We start from the raw sequence: 18,815 nt of genomic DNA, 5'->3' as shown, positions 1-18,815 counted from the left end.
CAGCACTCGGGAGGCAGAGGCAGGTGGATCGCTGTGAGTTCAAGACCAGCCTGGTCTACAAGAGTTAGTTCCAGGACAGGCTCCAAAACCACAGAGAAACCCTGTCTCGAAAAACCAAAAAAAAAAAAAAAAAAAAAAAAAAAAAAAAAAAAAAGAAAAGAAAAGAAAAAAAAAGAAGACAGTGACTGTGCTAGAGAAACAAAGCGAAGCAATTCTAATTGCTGATCTCTTAGTGTTCAGTTTGCCAAGAAAAATTGCAAGCCTTAAAATAGTAAATGAAAAAGGTCCAGAAACATATACAGGATTTTATCACCTGCAAAAATATAAACACAATGGGGATGATTTTAAAATGCAAAACAAAAGCTTTTAAGATGCAAAGCACTGTGCAGCTCAACATTATTCTATTCTTCCATGGTGTCCTTAATGTTAGCAATCACAGAGTTCTATTTGTTATCACAGAATGGCATGAGTGGATCATTTTGACCTGTTACAAGCTAGTACATTTCCCATTTATAATGAAAAAAAGCAAAATTTAACATCCTGTGGCTGTTGAAAGGTTGATTATAAGTGAAAATATGACAATGTTCATGACTAACCAATAATTGTGTCCATCAAATACTGAATCCTAAGTGCCTCTTCTGTCAGAGACTAAAAACATATTTAGAAAAAGAGATTGTAAAGAGCTAGGTTCAAAATATGGCCCTTCCTTCTGGAGACTGTATAACAGCCTCAAAGGTGTTATTAGATTTCATGAAATTAAAAGCATTTCAACTGCCTTATTCCTTCTTTCAGGAAATATGTACAAAGACTATCCTGTTTGCTGGGGAGCTGCCTAGTACCCATCTCAGTGGTAGTAAAACATTGATGGCAGTAAAAAATATGGAGTTGGCCCGTGTATGATGCAGAAAAGGCTCCCTGAGACACATACAGCATGAAAATAAATACATTACATGCAATAAGCAGTACAAACAAAAGAACAGCTAAGGACACTGGGGCAAAGTCTTGAGAAAGAGAATAAAATGTAAGAAAAATAGTAAAAATCATGGAACTAGCTCACCAACTTCAGACTAACAGCATGGGAACCAGCATAGGACGAAACTAGGTCTTTTGAATGTGGATGAGGCAGAATGAGGGGTCACTGGCAGTAGGATCAGGATTTATCCCTAGTGCTTGAACTGGCTTTCTGGAACCCATTCTCTTAAGAGGGATACCTTGCTCAACCTAGATATAGTAAGGAGGACTTTGGTCCTGCCTCAAAGTGATGTGTCAGACTTTGTTGACTCCCCTTGGGAAGGAAGCCTTACCCTCTCTGAGGAGTGGATGGGAGTAGGGTACGGGTAAAGCAGGGGGAGCAGGAGAAGGGGAGGAAATGGTAACTGGGACTGGTATATAATAATGAAGAAAGATTGTTTTAAAAAATAAATAAGATCAAATCAAATATATAAGTAAAAACTCTTATACACACACTCACAAACACATACTCTCATACACACACACACAAGAAAAAGAATATCTGAGAACAAATGTAACACTGGAAACTTGCTTACCGCTTGCCCTTATCATTACTTCTGTAGGCATCATGCTTTTTCCCATCCTAACACAACCTAACATCTTTCTATGTTCTATTTGGTAATGACTTCCCTGTACCTCACCTCTGTGAGATGTTGTAGGCAACTAATTTGGTCCTAAATTCTCAGGTTGGTTTAAAAGTTCCAAATGGTCCCTTGAGAGGCCTCTCAATAAACAAAAAACAAGTTAGCTTCCATTTTGTCAGTATTTATTGACATACTCAAGGAAGAGGAAATTTGAACATTTATGTTAAACTAGATGAATGATGTAAAAAGATCACAACTTAGTAGAAGAATTTGGATTCTAGACTTATCTCAATTCCTTATCAATGGGACACTATAAATTTTAGAGGTTAGTCTTGGTTTGCAGCTTTTTAATTAGATTCCCAACTAGTTGGTGCCTATCAAAAGTACCCTAGTGAAGAAGGACTTGTTGGGAAGAAAAAAAGGGTACGTTGGAGGTGGAGAGGGTAAGAAATTCATAATAGGGGTGAATATGATCAAATTTATTATGTATATATTAAATTGGAGAAAAATATGTTTAAAAAGCATCCAACTTAGGCAATAGTGCTATAATTATTCTACTTCTTACCATATATCCCGGAAAAGTTATTTAACCTTTCACATGTTTCCTATTTTCTAGTCTGAAAACGAGAGAAGTAATTTGTAACTTGAGATTTCATGAGAATTAAATAGGATAGCTTAAGTAGTAAGAGGTAGTTGGCAATACATTGCTTTATATAATTATTAGATATGACCAGTAGAATGGATTGGAAGCACTTTAGATCTTGAAGCATCTGAGTCATGGATATGAGAAAATGTCTCGTTTTGTATTGCATAAATGTTTCAACCACTCTTGTATCCTAATCATCTATGCCTTCACTTTTAATTATTTTAACTAAAACCTTGTCACCCCCATATAAAAGTTTAATACATTTATTTTCATGATTTTACACAGTACATCACTAAGACAGAGTCTTAAGTTAAAATATACAAAGTGTTAAATTCACAGAGGGCTATTAGTTCAAACTAGTTCGGAATATTGAAATGTCATCATTTTAATTAAATCTTAATTGAGTGTGACTTCTAAGAATGTAAGAGTTATAGCAAACCATATTTCTGATGTTAAATATGGGTTGGCAACATTCTTCTATAAATAGCTTCATTATTTAATGTAAGCACTACAGGAATATTGGTTCATTATCAGGCAAAAAAACAATGCAACAGATGTGCAGGCTGAAGAAGCCTAGAGAGCTGCTTACTGTACATGATACAGACCTACAGGTAATAAAATTATAATGTTTTCTGAGATCCATACTAGATGACAGTTTAACCACTCTTGCCACAAAAAAAGGGTGGGTTGGGAGGAAGTGAGGATCTGGGAGGACTAGTGAGGGACATAATCCAAATACACTGTCTGAAAACTAATACAAATTTAAAATAAATAATGGTAATTATATTAGCACAGCAAATCGGCTAATTTGCTTAATGATAGCAACCTTTAACAATCTACATGTATCCCTTAACACTACACTGGATAGCTTAGTAATACATAACAATTAAGATTTCTTAGTGTTAATAGGGTAAATGTGAAGGACAGAATACATTGTGGAATATTTTAGCCCACCATATAGGTGAGGCCAGTGAAAAAATATGTTCCTGATATTTCTCAAAAAAAATTACATATAGCTAACCCAGACAGTCAGCAGGTTTCCAAATTAAGAACAGTTTCACCTTGTTCTACCTCTCCCCCCTCATATTCCAATTCATTGGAGGTAAAAAATCTAGAACACTTTTATAAACCATGTTTTTTCTAATGACTTACCTCCATATATTAAAATGAAATTCTTATATAATTATTTTTCCTATGTATTAATTATTTATGAATTTGGTGTGACTAATTAGCTGTCTTATAATACCTCCATCCTACTTCCTCACCTTCCCTAAATAGCCCGTGTGATGATTATCTTTTCCTCTCTCCACCATGTCCCCTTTTGGTATTTATACTCAGCTATCATCCAAAATGCCCTTTAGCACTGTTCTCATAGGTTCCTGTTACCACATCTGTTTTGCCACCCTAGGTTTTGAGGTCCCCACACTTTTCTGTTGCTTGGCTCATTCCCTTGTTGTGGGTGCCCCAAAAATGTGAAGCTACTTTTATACTTAAGAGATAGCATAGTCTGTTATAAAATTCTAACTGAGAATTAGCTTTTCTTTTCAAATTTTGGAGTTCTTGCTCCTCATCTAGCTTCCTCAGGTGCACGAAACCAATTCTGGTTTACTTTTTGAAAGCTTTTAAAATCTCCTTCCATTCAGCTTCATGGTGAACTATTTAACTGTTGTCACGCATGTCTTGTACTCTATTTCATTTTTCATCATTTTCCTCTTTGCTTACTTTATTTTCTTTTAATTGGAACTGTCTAGTAGGCAGAGGTTAGCATTCCTCTAATTAACTGCTCTTTAATTTATAACTTTTGAAATTCCATACATGAGTACTGTCTTTACATCATTCCCATCCCCCCTTTTCCCTCATCTCACTTCCCCATGAACCCACTCCCTCTTAAATTCATGACCTCTTCTTTTAAAATTATTATTACACATATACATACATGTATGTATACAACCTACTGAGTCCATTTAGCTTTGCCTTTATGTACTACGTTTAGAGCTGACCACTGGGGTTTTGATAACCAGAGCTCATCCCTGGAGAAAAGGAGTTCTCCTTCTTTCAGCAGCCATTGAGAGGTTCTGCCACCTTCTAATAGCACCAGCTGAGGACAAAGCCTTTTAAAACAGGCCTCTGGGGACACGTTCCAAATACTACCTGTTTCCTCCAAGTTTTCAGTTTCCTTCTTGGTTTTCTTTGTTAAAATAACTGCTCTTGAGATCAAATGTCAAATGTCTTTTAACAGACAATTGCTTTTTCAGTTTCAATGTTAAAACCTCAAAGGGGATGGGAGCATGGAAAGGATTGTTGGTGGCTATTGGGTGGACGCTGGGATAGAGTATTCTCCCAAATATCAGTATCTGTGGCTCTTATTTTTTTCTTGAGTCTGAATGTCATATGTACTCTTTTAACTTGCTGTTCGACTCACAGAATTGCTACCAGTGTGGTAGGAGTTGCTTTGAAAGAAAAAGCTAAGTTGTATAAATGTTTGAGTGTCATGAAGTCCTCGCAATTAATTCAGCATGAGTATTTGCATGTTACCCTGTGATTTTTATGACCTACTTTCTACTTGGAATAGAAGTGTTACATTTATCATAGTGACTAGCATATAGTAAGTCTTAGTTTTGACCCATTTTCTGGCGGTTATAAGAAATTTATGGCACAACTGTCACATGACTCCATCTAGTTCCCACATTTAGTGATGTTTGTACAAGTTTAAGCTAATAATGTTCTCAGAAAGTATTTTCAAAACCAGCAGCAGAAACAGGAGCATATATGTACAAATATTCTCAGGCCCAGTTTTATACCTACTATGTCAAAACGTTAGGGAGAGAGCCAGTCATGTGTGTTTCACAAACCCTCCAGGGATTCTGCTGCATGCTCAACTGTGAGAAGCACTGGATTCAGAGGAAAAACATATTACAGATCAACACAAATATTAAAGTCAAGACCTGAACTTACTTGGTGTGATACTGAAGGTCATAAGTAGAACTCATGAATACATGCAGGACCTCATTGATTATGGATAATGAAAAGTCACAATTATGAATCATTAGAGCAGAGTAGTTGTTAGTACTAAAAGCATTATTATTAATCACTATATATAGGAGCTAGAAACTGAAGAGTGAAATGTAGATTTAGTCTGTAAAATCTGTGACGAACTGCACTATGGTTTTCTGACACAAAGCAGAAAGTGTATTAATACAAAAACAATTCACACCGGGCAGCGGCGTGAATTCACGCCTTTAATCCCAGCACTTGGGAGGCAGAGGCAGGCGGATCTCTGTGAGTTCGAGGCCAGCCGGGTCTACAAGAGCTAGTTCCAGGACAGGAACCAAAAAGCTACGGAGAAACCCTGTCTCTAAAATATAAAAAAATAAAAAAAAAAAAAACAATTCACTTCAATCTCTAGAATCTGAATAAACACCTTGAAAGAATCATTAATTGTATTTATTCATCCTTTTCCAAAACCGGCTACCTAATATATATCATCTGCTAAGAAAAAGTTATTTGAAGTTGTAACTTCAACAAATCACAACTATCAAAATTCCTCTGAAATTTTGAGTTAATGCCATGTAAACAAATGAGCTTCAGAAGGAAAAAACGCTGGGGGTGGATAGAACAAGAAATCAACATTCCAACATCATATTCTTAGCATTTGACAGTAGCTTCAAGTCAGTGAGATGATTTCTTCTAGGGACACAGCACATCAAGTCCCTAGATTCAGTTTGTAAGGAACCTAACGTTTTCTTTCCAACAGAAAGGAAGATTCTTTTCCCCAGAGGAAAGGGGAACTCATGTAGGTTCATATTTCAGGGGTGATGCCCAGGCACTCAATTTACTTTGACACCTAATCTGTCTGAGCAGCTCAGCTTAATCTCCTGTGTGGCAGAGCGCAGGCTGTTTCCTGCTAGCCTTTTGCAGCCTCTGTGTGAAAATCTCAGAGCTCTACTGTTGCCAGTCAGGACACAGCAGCTACCAGAACCACTTCAGGGAATAGCAGACAGACTGCCAGAAGTCCAAAAACACATCCTTGTACTATTTGGACAACAGACTTTTATTTTACATTAGGGATAATATTCAAAATAAAAATAAAAGAATGACTGACACACACACAAGCCCCCTCTATACCTAGAGGATCCTCTGTTAAACACATTATGAGCATAGCCTTCATGGCTTATCTCAGCACCCTAAGAGGTCAGTGATGTTTGGATTACACTTTGCAAGTCAGAAAATTAAGCCTCAAAAATGCTAAGTAGCTTACCTAAAGTCAACAAACGTCTGTGCTGGAGCCAGGATTCAATCTCAAAGCGGTGGTGAATCTGAAGGTTCTGTTTTGAACCACTACATTAAAACACCTTTGCTGAGACCCCAACCTATTTCAACGGATACAATTTGTAACATATGTGTAATTCATTTTTCCTCACAGGCAAATTAGAAAAGGGTTTTAAAAGCAAAAAAAAAAAAAAAAGAGAGAGAAAATACGTATCAGGAGTGATGATACAGGCTTGTAATCACAGCGCTTGGGAAGCTAAAGCGGGAGAATTGTGACTTTGAGGACAGCCTGACCCAACACAGTTCAATGCCAGCAAGAGCTATGCTTTAATTCTATCTCAAAATAACGAAAGCAATTTAAAAAAAAAAAAAAGTAAATTTGTATATTGATGATATTTCGTTTCTGATTGTGTTTTGGGTCTCTTTGAGCTTAGATACCTGGAAAATCTGCTAAGAAAGTGGCTCCTTCTTGAAGTCATTGTATGACTGGAGATTCAATTGGTCCCCACAGTGCTTGCTTTGAGACCAGAGATGCTTTTGTTGCCATGGACACCAGATTTCAACACACCACTGAGCACTGGAATCTATCCCATGCAAAGATACCAACCAGCAGATGGACACAGTAACATCTAACGGGACATTAATGCTATGGCCAATATTTCCTTTGTCACCTCTCATTTAGATGATGTGCTCACCAGTGAAGTCTGTTAAGGCTGGAGACAGTTTCTTTATGACTCAGATAACAATACCCACACTTCAACATGTCAAAGTCACTCACTGCTAGAGTGGTAGAATAGCTAAAGTTATTCGTAAAGAAGTCTGATCTTATACAAAACAAATGGATTCAATGCTGTGATTTCATAAAAGGAAAATTTGCCCAAGTGTCTAGCACCCTACATATAAGTGGTATGATAGCAGTAGTAGTATATACACACACACACACACACACACACACACACATTTGGTTGTTCATTTTTCTGGAACAAACCATATAGCCAAAGGATTAGGTCCATAATTAAAAAATGTAAGTCATAGATAAGTTTCTGAAACTGAATCATGTTTAAAGGCAACTGGACATATCACATATTGGAGACTGTCGGTTCAGTTTAATCAAGGGATTGTTTATGCTCTATGAAAGATATAAAAAAAGTCCCTTCTACTTGGATGAAATCTGTGTATTGTGTATCAGTCACATGATCAACACCAGTCATTACATAACCAATGTAAGTGAAATTAGTCAACAAGTTAATAAGAAAGTCATATTTTAAAAAAAAGAAAGTCATTTTATATAATAGAATATAAGAAATATTTGTCATATTTAGAGATTAATAAATTCAATTCCATTAAAACCATATTCTTATAGCATAATGGTAGTTTGTTATTGAAAAGACTTAACACATTTAAAATTTCATATACTGACAAAGATTTTACTGTATTTACTTTCCTAATTTATTCAGTAACAAAACAAAATTAACCAAGATAGTTCAAGTAATTATAATGTAAAGAATACATTTTAGCTTTAGTGGAATATATATAAACACATGAAAAGCTATAAATTATATCTAAACCTAAATGGGTTATTTTGTTTAATATTTTGACTTTATCATGTCTGTTAGATATGCACATCAGAAAATTTTTAAAAATTAAAAGGAAAATGTTTAACTACCTTCAATTTCAGTTTGTATTGAGGGAGAAGCAATACTCTCTGTCATACAGGTAAAATTAATTGTACTATTCTAAAATGAGAAATGGTACTGAGCAGACATTTTCTACTTTATCTGGGATGTTCTAATAGAGCCTCTTTTTGTGTTATCATTAAATAATTCAAAATTTCTAGAATGTGGTTAATTAGGCCCTTTAATAACAAAACCACTGGGCAGTGCTGGCACATGCCTTTAATTCCAGCACTTAGGAGGCAGTGGCAGGCTAATCTCTATGAGTTTGAGGCCAGCCTGGTCTGCAAAGTAAGTTGCAGGACAGCCAGGACTATTACACAGAGAAACCCAGTCTCAAAAAAGCAAACAAGAAAAAAAAAGAACCAAACCTCCTGGGGCTGAGAAGATGGCCTAGGGAAGAAAAGTACTTCCTGCGCAAGCATAGAGACCCAAATTTGAATCCCCAGCATCACATAAAAGTTATACACTTACAAGCCCAGCACTGGGGGCCGTGGATAGGTGATCCTGGGAGCTAGTTCACTGGCCAGCCATTCTAGCTGCAAAAGCAAGCTTCTGATTCAATGAGAGGCCCTGCCTCACAGGAATAAGCATACAAGCAATAGCAAGATGTAATGCTGTGGTCTCTGTATACGCATGCACACACTCACTCACATACATGCACGATACACACAAACAACCTACACAGTTCCCCCCACTACCCACAATTTAAAAAAAAATACAGAAAAAAAGATGAAGAAAAAGATTCTGTACTCAATGGAAAAAGCACCCATGGAAAAAGGTGATTCTTATTAAAGGACAATGATGAAACTCATGACACTTGGGGTAAATTAGTAAAACTTCTTGAGAGGAAATCCATAAAACTGGGAGACTTTATATTCATAACTGCTTGACAGACCAGTGGCAGCAGCATTACACATAAGCTTACTCAAAAGGCAGAATTATGGGCCTCACAACAAACCCACCAATCCCAAATCTGACTTTGAACAATATTTTCAATTTGTGTGAATGCTAAAGTGTGAGAAACACAAACTAAGAACAGATATTATCAACTGTCGAGTGGAGTCTCATGTCTAATGTCTACCACCGCCCAATTGTATATTCTTCAACCTCCCTGGGCCTCAGTTTCTTCACTGGGTATTATGAATATAGTAATGGTGCCCATGTGGTAAGGTAGTTGATGATATTAACATATATATATTCCAAGTCAAGATTCATAGAAATATAGAGTATAGTCACTGGTGGTTACCAGAGGAAAGGGAAGATGGAGACAAGATAAATAAATTTAATAGGAAGAATAAGCTCTTGCAATGTAGCACAACAAATGTATATTGGTGATACTAATGTATTTGATGCTTCAAAATTGCTTAAAAGTAGACTGAAAAACACTCTCATAATGAAACATGAATATTTGTGATGATAGATGTGTTAATTAGCCCCATTTGCTCATCTGACAATGTACTGAAAAATTCAATTGTACTTGATACATATAAGCAATTATTGTGGCACTTAAAAACAAAAATTTGAAAATAAAATTACACGTTACTACAGGAAGAATGGGAACATAATATATTCAAATTGTTTACATTAGTGCATGTAAATAAGCGATAATGTTCTCTTAGTTTCTTTTTGCCTTTTAGCATTTAAAGGATATTCATTTGTAAGTGACAAATCATTTCAATCATAGACTCAACCCACTTTTTGGTATTTCTATTATCAAGCAATTAGAACTTAGGCCTGGTCTATAATAACCCAACTTCCCCAATATTACTGTCATTTCAAGTCAATCTTTAAGCTTCACACAGGCAGTGTGCAATACGTGCCTGCTTTTAAAAATGTTGTGGGATCTGGGCGGGAACATAGCCTGCCGCTCCCTACAACAGTGTGGCTGTTATTTCGGGGCATAAACTAGCCAGACAGCCGGGAGCTGCATGGCAGGAAGCAGCCCACTGCTTCTTCTACAACATTGAGTGAAATCCTTTATCTATAAATTATTAGATAAAAATCTACATGAACAGTAAGAGGACTCCTTTTCTACTGTAGACATGCCCAACCTCATTTTATGCTTATCAGTTAGATGACCATTGAATTTTATAAAATCTTCTATTGAAGAGAATGTGAGAACAGGGGTAACCCCAAACTCTGGTGGTGGGAATGGAAATTGATGGTTTGGTTTGTATTTTAAGAGAGAATCTTACGATGAAGATCGAGGTGGTTTGGAACTCACTATGTAACCCAGACTGGCTTCAAACTTGCAGCAATCCTCCTACCTCAGCCTCCCTTGACAAAGCACTTTTAAAAATAATCTGATCATCTCCAGCAAATAAAAAACACATGTGTAAACTTTGACTCAATCTTAAAAATTGTTTACTACAAGCACACTTGAAAAGGTAGATTGATGTGTCATGTCCTTCTGTGTGTTGCTTTTTTTGACAAATGAATAAATCTATTTCAGCCAGTGGCTTAGGAGAGTAAAGTAGGTGGAGTCAAGGAGATGCCATATAACTGCTGAAGGAGAAAGACACCAGAATCTTACCAGTAGGCCACAGCCTCATGGTGATACACAGATTAATAGAAATGGGTTAATTTAAGATGTAAGAACTAGCTAGAAGTACACCTGAGTCATCGGTCAAACAGTGTTGTAATTAATATAGTTCCTGTGGTATTATTTGGGTCTGCGCAGTTGGGAAACAAACGAACAGTCTCCATTTATAGTAGATAACAAACATATAGAAAGATGAATATAAACACTATTTGTGTATACATATATATACATATACATGTGCATTCTTTTTATCATTACTATTGATATAAGAAAAAGGGAAAAAGAAACTAGGAAATGTTAGTGTTCATCAATAAGGTTAAGTCATATTATAGTCGCATAGAACCAAAATAAAGAGATATTTCTCTAAATAAGATTGGCAAAGATGCCTGAAGTATATTACACAAAAAAGCAAGCTATAGATTACATATATAATATGATCATTTGTTTGGAATGAAGAAATGGCTTAAAGTACAGATTGCTTTTGCTGAGAACCTGAGTTGCATTTCCAACACCAAAATCAAAGCAACTCACAATTGCCTGTAACTCCAGTTCAAGGAGGATCTGACCCCTACATTCTCCTATAGTGCCTACATACATGTGTGTATACATGCATGCATGTGTGCATACACACATACAATTGGAGATAAAATAAATCCTAAAAATATGATTATCTATGTAAGTAAAAAAACACACTTATGAAATACACTTGTAAAAAAGGAAATTTAATATAATAGATCATAGAAAGCTCATTTTATATTGCCTGATTTAGCTTACCATATGCATGTAACAATAATGATTATTAAGAAAAATAGGGCCCTATATAAACTTCCAATTTAGGTTCTCTCTCATGATAATATCTGGCTGTGGGTCCCTGCACCCATTCCCATCTGCTGCTGGAGGAAACCTCTCTAATGATGACTGGACAAGGCAATGATGTATAAGTATAGCAGAATATCATTAAGAAACATTTTATTAATTTTTTTTGGTCAGTTGTGTTTGGTTCTACCCTAGGTCTCTGAACTAAAACTAAAAACTATCCAGTCTCTGGTTCCTGGACTCAATATGAGGGCTTTTTCCTTGTCTTACTGTATCATAGTGTGTGTGTGTGCACGTGCGTGTGTGTGCACGTGTGTATGTGTTTGGTTGTTGTCTCTTGGAAGTCTGCTGTTTTCTGAAGGGAAATGGAGGAGGAGCGGATCTAGGGGAGAGGGGATGTGGGGGGAGCTGGGAGGAGTGGAGGAAGGGGAAACAGTGGTAGGAATGTACTGTATAAGAAAAGAATCTATTTTCAATTAAAAAAATAATAAACCTTTACATGTAACCCAAAAAAGAAAAATAGGGAATGTAAAGTTTCTACTATAAATATATTTCTAATATTTACTAGCATACATTTTAATGAAGTTAATATCATAGTTTTTGTTTGATTAATAGCCAGCCAACAGCAAAATTAAGGCACTCTCCATTTGCCATGGGGCATAGAAATAACCTGGAAAGGGAAGGGAAACTCCAACAACAGGAAAAACTGAGCGAATGAAGGTGATAAGTCACAGACAGATCATGTCAAGAGAAGCCAAAGGGCAGACAGCTTGGTAACCTACCAACATCCATTGCATTCTCTCTCCTTTCTTGTCAGAACCTGTGCCCCATTTTAAAGGTTAGAAATGAAAGAGAATTAGTGCTCTCAGTCTTCCCTAAAAACTAGAACTGGCCAGGGACCAAGTGATAGGCAATGAGTCAGAACAAAAAGTCTTCTAGTATAGAACATTCTACATGATTTTAAAAAAAATAGATGCTGGGAAAAGCCACAGACATTCCCCTCTCTCCTTGTTATACAAGAACATGATGCTTGGAATAGCAATGACCATCTTGACTATACAGGAATGACATGGCTCACATAGGAGAACAAGTGAAAATACGCTAGGAAATGCTGGTGTGGGTTCTCTTAAGTCTCTTTGGCTAACCAACCTACGAATGGCTTAGCTCTATACTTTTGTTAAATGGTATAATGAATGTTTTCCTCAATCCAATCACAGTTCTCTTAGTGGGTAGTTACATATATAAATAAATATATAAATACAACCTGATTAGTCAGTTTAAGGTTTCTTGTACGTATATAGTTTTCCCTAATTTTTGAGGCAGGAATCTCACTATGCTACATAAGCTGGCCTCCAATTTCTGAGCTCAAGTGATTCTCCTGCTTCAGCTTCCTGTGTGATGGAACTATGGGTATATACCACTTATTACATCTGGATTCAGTCATGTTTTCTTGACCATTCTGTGATTCTAAGATAAAAGCATCCCAATGTGATGGTGTGAATGAAGATGTCAACCCCATATGTTTGAATATTTGATCCCTAGGTCATAGAACTGTTTATGAAGGATTAGGGGGTGTGACCTTGTTGGAGGAAGTATGTTATTAGGTGTGGGCTTAAAGATTTCAAACGTCCAAGCCGGCCTCAAATTCGTGATCCTTATGTCTCTGCCTCTTCAGCAAACCCTAGATGTTCACTAGAAGTTACCTTATGCTGAGGACCCAATTAACACCTTAAAAATTTTTAAATCACAGCAGGAAGATCAAATATTGTACTGAGTATGATTTTCTACCTGATATTTGGAATTGCATTGGATTATATGTTAGTAGAAACAGAAAGGGCCACCATTACTTTTATTAAACAGCTACTATGTGCCAAGCAATAAAACGGGCATTTTATCTAGTATATCACAGCAACTTCCAAATCAGTTCCCTTTGATTGCAAAAATGAAAAATAAATCTGTTTGCTAATTCATGTAAACAACTGAGCATTTCCTTTTAGTACAAATATAAGCTAGGCACAATGGCTTATGCCTGTAATGCCAGCACCAGGGAGGGTGAGGCAGGAAGCCTGCTATGAGTTTCAAGCCAGCATAGACTACATAGTGAGTTAAAGGCCAGTAAGACCCATCCTAAAAGTAACCACCCCCCAAAAATGTTGGGCCAAGTACGGGAGTATATGCCTTTAATCTCAACACTTGAAACAGAACCAGGGAGATCTCTGTGAATTCAAGGTCAGCATGGTACACATAACAAACTCTAGGCCTTCCAGGTTCATCTCAACAACATCAATTAAATTTAAAAAAATGCAGACTACAACCACCTACAGAAGTCATGGATATATATGTATCATATTGGAGTTGTTGAAGAAATCTCAGGGTATTACTGACTGACTCTTGTTTCGAATGTACCACAATTACAAGATTCACTGTAAAATCCTAATGTGTTAATCAAAAAGCACCCATGCTGCTGCATCATATTTTTTAATGTTTTAGTCTTTGAATTGACTACAACGGATTTCTTTTTGAAATTTTAAGTTTTAATTTATACATTCGTAGATGTTATCCTGAGAGGTCCTGAAAGTTCAGCAGACTGACAAAGGAGGCGTTGGTACAAGGAGGATTTTAAAAGAGCCACATAAACACTTTTTGCAGGTGTTGTGTGAGTGTGTATGCACACTTAGAGATCAAACTCAGGGCTTCTCACAACCTAATCAAACACACTTCCACCAAGAACTGCATCCCTATCTGTTGGGGAAGGCCGCTTGTTTGTTCCTGGCTTCCCAGAACACAAAATAATCACTCAGAAACTATATTATTTGCAATATTGTTTGGCCAATAGCTTAAGCGTATTTCCGGCTAAGTCTTATATCTTAAATTAACCCACTTCTATTAATCTGTGTTTCATAATGTGACTGTGACTTACCGGCAAGACTCGATGCGTCTGTCTCTGCAGGTGGCTACATGGCTTCTCATTGACTCCTCCTACTCTCTCTATATATCTCTTTCAGCATGGCTTTTCTCTGTTAAGCTACTGCCCAAAAGCAACTTCTTTATTAACCAATGGCAATAAAACACATTCACAGCATACATCATCTCCCACATCACCTATCCCCTTATCATTCTTAATATTGACAATCTACTCAATAGTCAGAAAATCAGGAACGTTTTTTCAAAAGATCAATATACTCTTGTAAAAACACACAACAAATTCAGTCACATAACTTTGCCTTCTTTGGCACCAAAGGATCTGATTTTAATTTACTCCCAACTGGGAACTTTCCTTGCCTTTGAACTTCCTTATCTCCTATTCATTTACTAGAGACCTCTAAGCCTGCGTGGTTTGGTCCTTGCGGGCCCCTTTGCCAGAATGGCTGCTGCTAGGGCAGCCTCTTAATTTTCATGCTCCAGTTGTGAGACATAACATGCCTTCACAAAGGAGCCTTTCTACCATCGGCTCCCAAACAGTAGCTCTGCCTTCTCTCACCTGTCCCCTCCCCCACCTTTGTTCCTGTTTACTGCCTTCAGATCATTTCTTACAATCAATTCGGTTTGTTGCTCTTCTCACTGTTAAATCTCAGCGTCTAGCACGGTGCTTGGTATAGCAGAAAAATCTACTTAATACTCGCTTAATGAATGAAGAAAAGTTCAATGAAGAATTGTTTTGTAGGGCTCAGTTTATTTGATTTTTTTTTAAAGAATTCTTATTAATCCAATTACAAGAGTGGAAGTTTAGGCTCAGACTTTTGAAGCTATTTGTACAAAATCATTGAGTGACGGAGTTACTTTCATTAACACCCTAGATTTCCCTTAATCCCTTTACCATCCCCCTATATCTCCACCAACCAGTAAAAGGCAAAACAGACTGACAGCAAATATTTATGACACAATTTCTTGGGACTTCACTAACCCATTGTATAAGACTATGTGCCTTACACACTTCAAATCCCCTTTCTTTAAGTATTTTCAGGACGGTTGAATTCACTGGAAATATGTTAAGTACATTGAGTGATTCAGTATCTCTCTCTCTCTCTCTCTCTGTGTGTGTGTGTGTGTGTAGAGAGAGAGAGAGATAGATAGATAGAGAGAGAGAGAGAGAGAGAGAGAGAGCAAGCACGTTTTAAACATTTATCAATTATATGAACACAAATGAAAACTTCAAAAACTTAAATAAACAACCTAAGAATGTAATAAATTAGATAAGCCCAGAGGAAGTATTGATGTATGAAAACATAGACAGCATTGTATTCTAGAGCATGTAATCCATAATTCTGGCCTTATGCTTTCTAGTATAAGAAAGCGAGAAGTACAATCAGCCACAAGACATATTTCAAAGACTGATTCTATCAATTGTAAAAAGAACGCAATTATTTGTTTCCACCTCCTGAGACAAATTCCTTTGTGGGTCCTTATAATGAAAGGGGTATGATATTGTAATGAGCATTCTAAACTATAGCCCCATAAATCAATACATCAAGCTTCATACAATGAAGTGTTGCAGCATGAATTAACAGTCATGGCTGGTGTGACACCCAAACCCACGCAGCCTTATTATCTAAACTGTGATCTATGAAACAACCCCATCAGTCCTACCTAGGAACTTGTTAGAAATGTAGAATATCAGATCCTCTCCCAAGGCTAAATTAGAATATTTTCTCTATTTTACTATATATTTATAATATTTATGGCAATTTCCTTTATTTTGCAGAAAAGATATACAGGTGATTCCTATGCAAAATATGTTTTCTAAAGCACTGATCTAGTGGGTTATTTTGATTTGAATAAGAATTTGTAAGGACCTATAATTTATTCAATTCATTTATTTCAATAGGTATTTGCTGAGAACCCAGAAGTAGGAAATGCTTTCTTTAAACATAGCTTCAGAAGCATTAGCACAAGGGAAATACTGATAAGACATACCATTTTAAAGGTAGGTTGGCAATGCAAGCCACATAGTATATAGATAATATTTGCAACATTACAAAAGAAGAGTTAGGTGCCTACATATGTGCTAGGCAGTTGTTAATATTGAAGCTACAATGACATAAAAATATCTCCATCCTATGGAATTTATAGTCTGATTAGTGAAGACATCAATAAACAAACTGAATAAAAAACAGGAAAGGGGGTAATTTTAAATTTTAAATGAGGCTGAGAGGTAATGCCTCACTGAGGAGGTAAAGACCTATCCAAGGTCATGGAGCAAGCTATAAAAATATCTAGAGGAAGTGTTCCAGGCAGGAAGAACAGAGAGTCCAAACACCCTGAGACAAGAGAATGCCTAAAACAACACAAGGCCAGTGTGGTTATTAAACATGAGTAAGAAGCAAAGTAGGTACGCAAGAGGCTTCATCATGTGAGGCCTTATCGGCCATTTTCAGTGTCACTGGTTTAACTATGAGATAGGAAGCCACTGGAGAAAAGGCAATAGGGAGCCACTGAAGGATGCTGAGCAGGAAAATGACGTAATGAGAAGTGTCTTTAAGAAGCTAGCTTTTTAAAAGGGTGGATGAATGGCTTAGTGGGGGAAAAACTAACTCAGAGTGATTCATTCATTACTTATTACGTGGCACAGATGTGTCAAATAATGTGAGAAGGCTCTAAACTAGGGTGATAACTATGGGAAATGGCAGAGGAAGGTGAATGTAAATGACATTGAATGAAAAAAAGATACTGGGACACAATGGCAGATTATTTATAGAAAAATGACACAAGTTAGAAATTCAATTTAATCAAGGTTCACGGATCATCTACTGAGAGAAAAGCTGTCTGCTGGCAAGGAGTTAGGGAGGGGAAGGCGCGCCAGTCTCTGCCCTACACATTCAGAGCCTCAATTTCTTGAATTGCTGAAACGGAGGCAACTGATCTAACAAATTAAAAGCTGTTCTTTCAAAATCCTCAGAGCTGGTTCTCTTGTTCCTTCTCCCGGGGACAGCCAGAGAACCTCAATTTGATTAGCACAAAAAGACAGATCCGATTTGGCAGGAGGGTAGAAGAAGGGTCTTAAATGCTTTTGTGGGGCAGGGCTTTCAACTGGTTTTGGAACACCAGTTTCTGTGCACAGCCCTCCTAGTCTTTTGGTTGATTTTCCACTCTGCCATTCTATTATGGAAAAAAGACTTGAAGGCATGGGCAAAAGAATAAACAGGCTTAAGGAAAACAACTAGGGGATTTTTTAAAAATTGCCTACCATCAGACTGCAGGGTTGGGGAAGCAGATGCAAATGTAATGCAAATGATATGTAAATCTCTCTGTGGCCTTCTAAATGGCTTTCTACAACTGGAAGGGCCTTTGGGAAACAGCTAGCAGATAACAATGACTCAGAAGCAGAGCAAACTGTTTCAAGACAACTTTGTCACATGGCCCTTGGCTGCCCTGCTAGCTTGGTGCATCCTTCAGCATTTTTCCTCTTCACGTGAATCAATCTCACCTGATGTAAATTTTTTTTTTTAAAAAAAAAGAAGTCTACTTGCTTACTGGTTTTCTAAGCTAATTATACTTTTAAGTCACTCCACTGTCTTTTATTTTTTCTCCAATTGCCTTTCTTACTATATCTAGCCAAGTTAAATGTGCTGCTTTCTCCCTAGAACAGAACATTGTTCCAGTGGATTATGAATGAATGTGCCTCCCTTTCATTTCTAATTACTATGAGGCTTTATAGGTTTTTTTTATTCCCACAACTCCACAGGAACTGGCACATTTTCTGCTAACATATACATGCTATATTCAAAGGCAATTTAAGAAAAAAAATGCCTGCATATATAGTTGTGAAACGGAATTGCTTTCAAGGAGTCCCTGAAAAAACTGTTTATTAAGAAAAGCTTCCTGGTCACAAATGCTGTGGCTTTGGTCAACCTAACTACTGATTTTAAACTGGAAGGAAAAAAACGCTTTTGATCAAAGTGACCATATTTCTGTATACACTTAGCTATTTAAAAAGACTATACTCCCATCAGATACACATTTATTCTGAGTCCTAGGATGAATTTAATAATAAATAGCACAGTGCACACATCAGACCTACGCCTGAGCAGCTTGGTCACAGGCCCAGGAGTCCAGAAGCAACTTTCTTGCACATCAGTCCTAAAGTCCCGTTACTTTTTTAAACTCCTAACATTTAAGGGTGCTTTTGCTAGTACGGTCAAAGGAAAGAAAATAACTTTCCCCCCATTTTTAAACACTCGCTTTTAAGGGCCACAAGGTCAGCCCCCCAAAAAAGCTATGGGGCAAAGAGGCATCTGAAGTGATGCCACCAAGTTCACTGCACAAAGGGGAAC

General features: G+C 37.0%; 1 protein-coding gene across 1 annotated transcript in view; it reads right to left on the bottom strand.

The window, feature by feature from the left end:
* Positions 1-18,815, bottom strand: part of Lancl3 (LanC like family member 3) — a 102,165-nt gene that overhangs the window by 82,232 nt on the left and 1,118 nt on the right. The window lies entirely within an intron of this gene.

Source organism: Chionomys nivalis, chromosome X (genome assembly GCF_950005125.1).
Source record: "Chionomys nivalis chromosome X, mChiNiv1.1, whole genome shotgun sequence".
NCBI lineage: Eukaryota > Metazoa > Chordata > Mammalia > Rodentia > Cricetidae > Chionomys > Chionomys nivalis.
The sequence above is the reverse complement of the archived record's forward strand: the minus strand, read 5'-3'. Positions and strand labels throughout refer to the sequence as shown.